Source organism: Mus pahari, chromosome 18 (genome assembly GCF_900095145.1).
Source record: "Mus pahari chromosome 18, PAHARI_EIJ_v1.1, whole genome shotgun sequence".
Classification (NCBI taxonomy): Eukaryota; Metazoa; Chordata; class Mammalia; order Rodentia; family Muridae; genus Mus; species Mus pahari.
The window spans coordinates 8,599,340-8,611,364 of record NC_034607.1 but is presented as its reverse complement, the minus strand read 5'-3'; the positions used below and the strand labels follow the sequence as shown (position 1 = coordinate 8,611,364).

The following is a 12,025-nucleotide window of genomic DNA, read 5'->3' as shown; positions in this document are numbered from 1 at the left end:
CCACCTCTGCTCCCCTACCCACCCACTCCCACTACTTGGCCCAGGCCTTGCCTTGTGCTGGGTCATATAAAGTTTGCAAGACCAAGGGGCCTCTCTACCCAATGATGGCTGATTAGGCCATCTTCTGCTACATATGCAGCTAGAGACACAAACTCAGGGGGTACTGGTTAGTCTATGGCACTTTCTTTAGGGCTGAAAGTTTAGACAAAATTTGGACTCACTTGTAATCATGGGAAGATGAGGAAATGCGTTCAATTTGAGTTTTCTTGCTTCCAGAGTGGTAAGTTGCTCTGTATTACATCTCATCTAACCAGTTTCCTTTTGGGGCCTGTTGAGCAGTCCTTCAATCTCTTCTACTTATATTTCAAAGACCAAGTCACTAATGTGTCATTAGCCTCTGTAATCTTAAATATTGTCATCTTACCATGGAACTTGCTTTCTTTCACACTCCTTAGTCTTAGCACGAATTGTTTCTTCTGTATGTTCAGTTCAGGTCAGATTCTGCTGCAGGCTCCTCTGCTTCTCTACTTCACAGTGACTCTTCCTTTAACTGGGTAGAGGGCAGGTGTTTGGTGTTTTGAGGCTTCATTGCCTTCTGTTCCCAGAAGAGTGGATTAATTGTCTTTTGTTTTGGTTGGGTTTGGCTTGGTTCTTCTTCTGGCTCACCACAATAGTTATGACAGTGATAGGGGACAGGAGGCCTGATGTCCCAGCATCTGCTTGCTGGTTCAATAAACCACTATTTCATTTGTGTTGCCTTAGCTCCAGAGTGTTTTGCTTTGTCCCTTTTAAAGAAAGGTCTGGGCAGAGGAAATTTGCCCTCTTCTCTTTTGTCCATCACTTTTGGTCACAGTTTGCTTTTCTCACTCTAAAGGTATTAGTAGCTGTGTCCTTTATCTAGTCTTTCTACTTTCTGCTATTTACTCCCATGTTCCCTTGCCTTTAAATGCTTCTCACAGTTTTGATTATATAGACTTTGGTTTTTCAGATGTGCAAGGAATTTTAGTAGACTATTTCTTGCCTTTATTCTCCTATGTTTTCAATATATATTTCTTGACAGGAAGAATTCCTTACCCTTCATGTTATTAGTGAGTCCTGATACTTCATAGACACACAATCCACAGTTGACAGTTTGCTGTAATGATATGGAAGGTCCATGTGAATATATGGAATAAAGCAGCAAGTCAATTGAGGGAGTTGGAGCCTAGAGAAAATTCAGACATACAATTTAAGCATTTTCTGAAAATAAATGAAGTGTTTTCAGTGAACTAAAAAAAATTCATTTGATTGGATCATTTCAAAATATTAACGCCATTTTCGAGTTTTTCTGGATTTAAAGAATATTTGCCTGACTTTATATCAAAAATCCAAATAGTTCTTATTCGCTGATATCTTGCCCTGTTATATGATCTTGCTTTAGGTTGGTATGTTTTTATGATTAAGCCTTCAAAATAAACATTTCATTTGTATTTCATCAATTTCTTATCTCATTTTTTTCCTTCCAGAATTTCATTCAAGATCCCATGATAGGTTCAACTGTCACTTCTTAGTCTCTACTTGCCTGCAATTCTGTCTCCGATTTCTTTGGTTTTCATATGTTCATGTTTTCACAGAATCCACACTATTCACTAACATTTTAAAGAAAATACCAGTTTGGACATGACTGATTTCTTAGCTTATAATTAGACCCATACCACCTCTGTCTCTGATGTACTTGGATTATAGGGAAAGGAAATTTGTAGAAGGTTAATTCGATGTAGCTTTCTATACTGTCTCCTACATGGATTGGCTTCAAGCTATTTTTAAAAGCAATTAACATACTGTAGAAAGAGACATATAATCAACTAATGCAACTGTATCGAAGTATCATGGTATAAACAAGACAGTGCAAAAGTACTGGTAGTTTAGAATAATGAATTTGAAAACCTGACAATGTGTAAAGGATGTATAAATGTAGACATTTCAAACCATTTAGAGTTATATAAACATGTATTAAATGTATAACTACACAAAATAATGTGGCATAAAGTAATTTGGGGGCCATATTGCACTGCACAGCAAATGTATTGTCTCATAGTGGTCATGGAACAATGACACAGGATAAGACCAGGGCTCTAATTCTCATTTAATAGATTCATCAAGGGGTTTCAGTATCTTCTACCCACCTCAACTTCTCAAATGTCTCACCTTCTGCCAGTTGTGCTACACATGTGCACATAGGCCTCCCATATAGAGTGTTCATGTTTCAGTATTGATACCATTCATCTCACTTTACTTAGCAAGATCATTCAGACTTTTTCACTGTCCACATACTTGTGTACTGCAGCATAAGCAGGTTGTAAAACTCCAGTTCACCTTGATTCTGTGAGCATCTTACTTTTTATGCCATTCTGCATTTAGCTAATCAAAATTCATATCCAGTTCACAACGCAGAGGAAAATACTTTATCAATACCCAAGAATAACCAAGATGTCAACACTTCAAACATTATTTGTAGGTCTAAGATTCTTTTACAAGGAAAATTCAGTTGTAAACCTTGAAAAGTCTAATAATCATCACATATTTCTTTCATAAAATACCATTTACAAAATTATTTCTACTTCAAATAGAAGAAATAATATAAAATCAAGAAGGAATCACACTAAAGAGAGACCAAAGCTGGATAGAAAATATTTCTATTTTGTAGTTACACGATCGACACTCAAGGCATATGTTGCTAAGATCTGTAGGCATAATGTATCTATGTACTGTGTAAAGGTTTTCCTTGTGTTACTCAAATCCTGATCCCTGTGCTCTCATATCTTGCTTCAATCCAGACCTGATTTTGTTATGTTTATTCGTAGAACCTCCTGCCTCATGTTTGTATAAATATCGTTCCTCCTTCATTCTGTCTTGCCAATCAAAGCCAATGAGCCAATACTAAACCTTAGAATAAGGTGGGGCTTATGATTCTAAGAGGGTGGAAAAAGAGCCATCAAGTGAAGAAGGAATCCAAGAGGAGCAGATGAGAAGAGGAGAAGATAGATGGATCAAGAAAGGATGAAAAATACAAGTAATATGGGAATATTGCCTGAGAAGAAGCCTGACTAGTTTGGAGGTTGAGAATGGAGTAGTAATTGCTCAGCATTTGGCTCAAGACAATTTTCATAAATCTTAGTCTCTCTGTGTGGTTATAGGGGAAGGAGCAGGTTAATGAGTAATTGTCACTATACTAATTTTATGAATCTATATAAATACGATAACCATTTTACAAAGATCTTTAGCCTAGGAACCATGAAGCAGAATGAGAGAGAGAGAGAGACAATCAAGTGGGAAGACACAGGGGAAATGTAATTGAGGGTGGTAATGGAGGAAGAGACAGCTGCAATTGAAATGTTTTGTGGGACTATATGAAAACCCAGTGCACTGGAAACTTCTTATAATTTAGGAAGGCAGTCCTAATGAAGCCTTCAAATAAAATGGTTGATCTGTGTGGTCATCTTATCTCTGAAGAAAATTCCAATGCTGGGACAATATATTAAACAATTGAGTTGTTTACACAAGGATCCCCTGGAGATCCCAAACACCTCAGTGAGTGACTAAGACAATGGGTAGTTCTCCATAAAGAACCATGTCCTTTTAGGAAGCCAACACCCACATAACTCACTGAACATAGACAGGTCAAGCTGGTGCCTAGATTCGATACTTCACTCTCCTGTTTTAGTGTCTAGGACATGGCAATGTATACTGCAGGCTACAAAAAGAAAATAGCAAATACTAACCCAACCACAAAACCTTAGATCTACAACTACCTACCTGTCTATCTATCTATCTATCTATCTATCTATCTATCTATCTATCTATCTATCTATCTTCTATCTATATATCTCAGAGGTCCTGAATCAGACTGTGGGCCTTCAGGGTCTTTGAGTTTATGTGAGCTTTGCTCCAGTGTTGCAAAAGACCTTGTTCTAATGATGACCTCCACCCCCTGTCTCTCAACTCTTTCTCCATCCCCTGCTGAAGGGTTTCCTATGCTTCAAGAAGGAATTGATGGAGACATCTCATTTTGAGATGTGTGTTCCAAGATTTTTATCTATGTGTGGATCCTGTGGATTCTGTATTTGTTCCTGGTGTGCTACAGAAGAAAGCCTCTGTGTTGATGGCTGAATAAGGCATCAGACTTTTAGTACACAAGATTACCAATAGATTCGTTTTACTGTTACTGGTTTATTATACACTATTAGTATGTGAATCCTCCATGGGTTTCTATTGATTCTATCTCTGTCTGTCTATCTATATATCTATCACTCAATCTTTCAGTAAAGTATTCTTACAAGACTCCTGAATGCGTAAATGATCGGTTTTCTGCTTCTTGGTCCTCACTACAGACTATTGATACAGACATAATGTGGAAGAGCATAATCATAGTAACACAGAAAGTTGACCAATCGATATTACTCACATTCCTGCTGTGGACTTGCTAAAGCATGTGGTGCTGTAATTAGCAGAACCTGTCACTAAAGGAACTGAAGCAATAAAGCACGTGATTAAAGGAGATAGAGAATTTCAAGACCCATTTGTTGCTGGTGATTGATTTTTCACAAACTAAGATAAGCACAGACTGGAATATGGCTGGGGTAGGAAATGCATATGACAGTGGTGAGATTTTTCATTTTAAAAATTACCTATTTATCTATTAGGGGATCTTGCTGTAAGTGCATTATTAAGTACTGTAAACTGTGTTGGGTTCTTGCCACAAAGCTATTAAATGAACTAGTGATTCTCAAGTAAGGATAGATTAATCTGTCATGGATATTCATCAAGATTTTATCAATCCCATTCAGGGTTTTGGCACAGACATATAGCAGCAGTAGGTAAGGTTGGTACTCAGAACCCTATAAGACAGTACAGACTCTACAAAGAAATAATTGGCCAGTCTAAAACGTGTTCATAATTTTGAGCTTGACTTGATTATAGTAATAAATACAGTTGAAATTAGATTTTTTTCAGAAAACAGATCATACTCATTTCTTCTAAAACACTTTATTATAGACACATCTTAGAATTATGTGAAGATACACCATGGCCATCATCTGTACTCAGTGTCCATTGGTGAAAATATGAAATATGTACCAAGTTTTTGCATATCCTAGCTAGGTGTGTTGAGATAGAAGACCAGATATGTCTCTTTTCTTTAAGAAAAAGAATAGCTCATACACATGAATTTCGCTGACCTGCCTTCCAGATCAGCTTAAGAATAAGATCACATGTAGCTAAGAGTTAGTGTATGTTTGTTCTATATTCTTTCGGTGGAAGTCATAGGCCCAGATAAAGCTGTTACCGATGGAATGATTATAAGCAGAATGCTTTTAAAGGAAGAACCTAAAAGACTTATACAAACATGAAGGTAGATGGAAAGCACACTTCTTTCTAGGATTTACAATATCAGCAAAGGAAAAATTTACACCACAAATAAACATCACAGTTGGTGTGGGTATGAATTAAACTAAAGTGAAGATGACAGTAATGTAATCTCTAAAATAGTGTGACAAAAACTTGGAAGAAACAATCTCAGGGGATTCTATTAAATAGTAAATATTGTAAGAAGGAATAAATAAAATAGCTAATTACCCTTTTGAATAATGATGGCTTTGAGCCAGGGATGATAGCATTCATCTGTAGTCCTATCACTGAAGAAGCTGAAATAGGAGAATTTCTTTGACCTCAAGGTCAGCCTGAGTTCCACAAAAAAGACTCCATATGAAACAAACAAACAAACAAATAAAAACAACCAAAACAGAATCAGTAGTCTTAATTATGATATTTGTACATACCAACACACAGTGTTAAAAAATAAACAAAACAAACCACAATTCGATGCTTTTTTGGTAAAAAAATTGAGTATATTAATATTGTCTGCTTATAATTACTTGTAGCTTCATGTTTAATAGTTTGCATAATTATACTAATTTTATAGAGATTATAATTGTATACATTTAACATGTTTAGTTCTCCTCCTCCACCTCTTCCTCCACCTCCTCCTCCTTTAATCAATGATAGGAAAGAATTTAAACGTTACAATTAACATGTGGCCAGAAGATGCAGCATTACTTTCAGCATGTAGAATGGTTTTGTCCTGTTACAAATTAACTAATTTGTTGCTTATCTTTGAATATGACTGGTCATTGTTTTCTATACACTTAAAAACAAAATTATAAACATTAAAATGATTATTTGTGAAATATTATAAAATGTAGGTAGATGAAGAAAATAAATGCAGGCTCAATTTTCAATTAACTGTACATTTGTGTAATTTCCTGTATTTGTAATGATTATATCAGATAATGTGGTAGTACACCTGAAAATACTGAAACCAATATGAGCTCATGGTAAAACTAGGGATGCAGAACATAGAAATATATGATAAAGAGTGAAAGCTGAGTGCTTAGAAGATGACAAATCGGAAGGATTTTGATATGAGCGGAAGATAATTGGCACGTTCTCTCCTATGCATCCAGTACATCCAGTGAAATGGTCCTTTCTTCCCCATAATCTGGAAAATTTTCTCCAGGAAGACAAAACAGCAAGTGTAATCTCATCTTAATTTTTTTCTGTCTGAATATACTTCACAGATTTCAGTCATCTTTCCCGTAGTTTTTAGGGACGATTTTACCTAGCACTATGAGATTTCTTATTAATCTCATGAAAGTTCAAAGGGTTTTTAAATTTTTGACATTAATATATATTGCTTTGTGACACATTTTATATGGTAGACATTTTCATTTCTCTTTAAGTTGTTATATTTTCAAATATTTGTGCAAAAACAATAATTTCTAAAGGGTCCTCTTGCTCTCGTGCTTTCTATCTCTCTTCCTGTGTGTGTGTGTGCATGTGCATGTGCGTGTGCGTGTGCGTGTGTGTGTGTGTGTGTGTGTGTACTTGTTTCTATGTGTGAGTGCCATGCCCAGGTCCCATTTCATGTGTTTAGAAATCAGATTAAAACCTTTCTGTGTCTATCTCAGCACTCCCCCTCTCTTTTCTTAATGTTGAGATTTAATATATTTTATTACTAAAGTATTTAGGTTCATATGAAATTATAATCATCCTCATACACTTTTGCTCACTGATACATGCTTCTATTTCGTCATCAATATCCATCACCTAATTCTAAAATTGGTGTAATCAATGAGCCTATATTCACCTACCGTCGTTTATTGTCCTTATCTTATTATAATTCTCTCCTGGTGTCACACAGACTATGGTTTCAATGGCTTTCCATCATGAATGTCCCCCCCCCTTGGGAAAAGAGGAAGAGGTTGTTTCAGAAGCTTTCAATGTTTCTTCTTCTCTATTATGAGTCTGGAGTCATTGATACTACTGTAGCAGATGCTTCCTTAGTCATTGATAGCCTGCAGCAGCATGAGTCATTGAATTCCACAGATTTTTTCCTAATTATATCTTCTTAAAAATTATTTTAAAAGCATACCTTCTTAATGACAATACATCCACTAAATGGAAACTGGGGTTGTATAAAAACAAGATTGTGATCAGCTTCTTTTCTCCCTGCAGTTCCTGATCCCATTCCCATGGAATAGTTCTGTGAATAATCAAAATGGGTCTTCCCACATCAATTAATATAGCTAATATAATCACTTGCAGACATGCCCATAGGCCCATCGCCTGGATGATTCCAGACTCTGTCAAGCTGACAATTAAGACTAACTATCACAGTTTTATTACATCCATTAGTTTTCACAGGATGAAACATTCTTGCTTCTGTTGAAAGAAATTAAGGGATTATAGTGTGTGTAGTGTGTGTGTGTGTATGTATGTATGTGTTTGTGTGTGTGTGAATGTGTGTGTGTGTGTGTGTGTGTGTGTGTGTGTGTATTTAATGATTACTGCTATAATATCTCTGTCTTCCTTCTTTGTGTCTTTTGGTATTTCCTCAAATCTCTTCAATAATGTCTTACTTTCACAACAATATAGTGCATACATTTTTAAATGTGTTGTTAAATTTGGTTTTCAAGCATTTTGTACAGGATAATCCTATTGTGTTTTTCAAGTGCATTGGACTGAAATCTTCCTTTTGTTGTTGCTTTAAAATATTTTAGAGGGGAACTTCAGACACGAACACTGCATCTTCTTTGTGGGATGCCCAAGGCTGAGAACCTGGTACCTAAGACTAACCCTTGTCCAACACCTGCCTAGCTGGGGTCCAGTGGCTTCCCACAGCCAGACACTCACCCGGGGCCGGGTGGAAAGCATGTGGCCGTCTTCGGTGTCCACCTGCCCAGAGCACTGGAACCCTGGCAGGATGCAGGTTTTCTCCCACACCCTCTTTCCCCCACACCCACTGCCACGCATAAAAAAACAGAGGCAGCTATACTATCAACCAGCATGTCAGAAAGAGATTTAAGTAATGGTGATTGCAGTACAAGACCCCACCCAAATAAGCTTTTTGTTTGTGTTTTAAAAAGGCAGGCAGATTCTCCAGTTCATTGGGCAGAAGCTTGGTGAGAATGGTAATCTCAGGATTGGGCCCTACCCAGCTAACTTATTTTCTGTGCTTAACAAAGGCCTAAAGATCTCTGAATTCATTTGTAATGTTTAAAAAATTTTGAACATGTCTTTAGGTACTTCTCAGCCATTCATTATTCTTCAGTTGAGAATTATTTGCCTAGTTCTTTACCCCATTTTTACATAGGGTTATTTGGTTCTCTGGAGTCTAATTTCTTGAGTTTTTTTGTATACATATTAGATATCAGCCCTCGATCAGATGTAGGATTGGTAAAGATCCTTTTCTAATCAAGATTCCATTATGCCTTACACCAATCAGAAAGGCTAGGATCAAAAACTCAGGTGATTGCAGATGCTGGCAAGGATGTGGAGAAAGAAGAACACTCCTCCATTGCTGGTAGGATTGCAAGTTGGTACAACCACACTGGAAATCAGTTTGGCAGTTCCTCAGAAAATTGGACTTAGTACTACCTGAGGACTCAGCTATACAACTCCTGGGCATATACCCAGAAAATGTTCCAACATGTAATAAGGATACATGCTCCACTATGTCCATAGAAGTCTTATTTATAATAGCAGGAAGCTTGAAAGAGCACAGATATCCCAAAACAGAGGAATGGATACAGAAAATGTGGGACATTTACACAGTGGAGTACTACTCAGATATTAAAAACAATGAATTTATGAAATTCTTAGGCAAATGGATGGAACTAGAAAATATCATCTTGAGTGAGGTGACCCAATCACAAAAGAACACACATAGTATGCACTCACTGATAAGTGAGTATTAGCCCAGAAGTTCAGAATACCTAAGATACAATTCATATACCAAATGAAGCTCAAGAAGAAGGAAGACCAAAGTGTGGATACTTCAGTTCTTCTTAGAAGGGGGAACAAAATACCCTATGGGAGGAGATACAGAGACAAAGTGTGGAGCGGATACTGATGGAAAGGCCATCCAGAGACTGTCCCATCTGGGGATCTATCCCACAGTCACCAAACTCAGACACTACTGTGGATGCTGGGAAGTGCTTGCTGATAGGAGCCTGATACAGCCATCTCCTGAGAGGCTCTGCCAGTGCCTGACAAATATAGAGGTGGATGCTCTCAGTCAACCATTGGACTGAACACAGGATCCCTGATGGAGGAGCTAGAAAAAGGACCTAAGGAGCTAAAGGGGTTTGCAGCCCCATAGGAGGAACAACAATATGAACTAACATTTACCCCCAGAGCTCAAACTAACTTACCAACCAAAGAGTATACATAGATGGGCCCATGGCTCCAGACACATATATAGCAGAAGATGGTCTTGTTGGAACATCAGTGGGAGAAGATACCCTTGGTCCTGTGAAGGCTTGATATAGGGGAATGCCAGGAGAGGGAAGTAGGAATGGGTGGGTTGGTGAGCAGGGGGAGAGGGTTTTCAGAGGGGAAAAGAGGAAAGGGGAAAACATTTGAAATATAAATAAAGAAAATATTTAATAAAATAAATAAGAAATGTGCTTGCTGTCTCTAAGAATCAAGGGTATGGGATAATCAAACAAGAATCTTGGGTAGATGAATGAATTGATATGTAGATAAGAACTAGGCTTGGGCTGAAGATATAAATTATCCAGAGAGTTTTAGAATAACAAGAGATAGCTCTCACAAGCAAACAGTTATCTGGAGAGTCATTTCAAACAGGAAACAAGCTGTCAACTTGCAATCCTGGATCTTGACTTTGAGTCATTCTGGTTTTGTTTCTTTGTTTTTTGCAAGACACAAGTGTTTATAGATTCTAGGCTCAGCCTGGCCTACAGCTCAGAATGAAGGGCTCAGGGAAAGCAAAGTTTATAAATCTGCTTTAATGGAAATGTTTCTTCACACACACCCCCGCCACCCATCCACAAATATACCATATGGGATAGGTTAGATGTAGCCAGGACTGGCTCCAGAACAATACTGAGCCTGTAGTCTTTATACATCTGTCATCATAAAAAACCTGCTGCACTGCCTAAGCCCCACAGGTATAAAATCATACATATTTACACTCTTCCACTCCTTTCACTGAACCACTGTGCAGGCAACCCCGCCCATAGAAACAAGCTAGATGGAGATGGGTGTCCAGGAGGGATATTAAGGCCTAGAGATCAGCCCTGCAACTGAGCATAGTCAGAGGCGGGCAGAAAACAAACATTAGGGACAGAGGCCTGTGGCCTGAGGGCTGGCAAAGCTGGGAGGGAACCCAGTTCCTGCATGAGAGGCTGACATCATGCAGGGCTGCTGCCATGGTCTGGTCCAGTGAGGTCTGGTTGTCTCCGGAGGGCAGGGCAGGTCGAGTGTAATCTCTACTCTTGACATTGTTGTATTTGACTTTGAGACTGGTGAGCTTGGAGAAGTGGATGTGCAGGATGCACCAGGCATTGTAGATGTTTTGGCCATCCAAGGACAGCTTGGCAAGCTGGGTGGTCACAGGGTCATCACACTGCAACAGTGTCTGGAACTGGTTGTTCTTGGTGATGATCTTCAGGACTGTGCTAAACTTAGAGAAGATCTGGTGCAGCTCGGTCAGGGTCACCGGGTAGAAAAGGTTTCCACAATGATCCTAAGCCCTGGGCTCTGGCCTGCCATTGCTATTCTTCCATCCTCAGCAGCAGTGGAGGCTGCCAAAGCCAGGTTTCCAGACTGAATGAAGTTCCCAGCCTGAAGGGCTGCCTGGAAATGTGCCTGGGTGGGTTTTGAGCTTTTTGTGGTTGGAAAGCTGGATGTAGTCGGGCTGTCCATGAAGCATTGGCATCACCAACATGTAATAGTTAACCATAGTATTGGCAGCCTCCTTGTGTTCATTTCAATGACAGCCTGGTTGTTCCCCTTCAGCGTAAGGAGGATGGCAAACTTCCCAAAGGGCAGCCCTAGGGAGATGACCTCACTCTCAGAGACATCACTGGGATGGATAACTCTGGAAGGAACTCCTGTGCTCCTGTTGTCATCTTTGAACTTCTTGCTATCATTTCTACTGGCTGCTGAGGCCGAGCTGCTCATGATAAAGGGGCCATTGCTGACACAAGTAGAGAAGAGCTCATTGGAACCTCTCTTTGTACTGACTGCTATGTCTGGGACAATGCCATTCATGGCACATAGAGGAGACCCTTGGGGGAAGGAGTGGAGCACAGGAATAGCCTTGAGTCATTATTTTACAGCTCCCAAACACCCCTTTTTTAGAAATGCTTTCCAAGCTGAGGATGGTACTTGGCTTCTACTCATGTACTCATCATCACAGATGCTACATCCAGGAACTGATGGGAGCAGATGGAGAGATCCATAGCTAGGGATTAGCTAGAGCTAGAGCTAGAAGAACTGAGTAGTTCCAAATCTAGGCATGGTGGTAAACATCTTTAATCTGGGGCATACCTTCTGCTGGAGGTCTTCATAAGGATAATGGAAGACAGAGAGGTTCCCTCTTCTTCTCCTGCTTGCACTTACTTGCCAGCACACCTGCTGGAACCTACTTCTTCAGGATTACAGTTTATACTAAGACCAACTG

At 38.9% G+C, this 12,025-nt stretch overlaps 1 pseudogene; it reads right to left on the bottom strand.

Moving 5' to 3' along the window:
* Window positions 1–10,677: 10,677 nt before the first annotated feature.
* LOC110336034 lies at window positions 10,678–11,613 on the bottom strand (annotated as a pseudogene).
* Window positions 11,614–12,025: the final 412 nt, after the last annotated feature.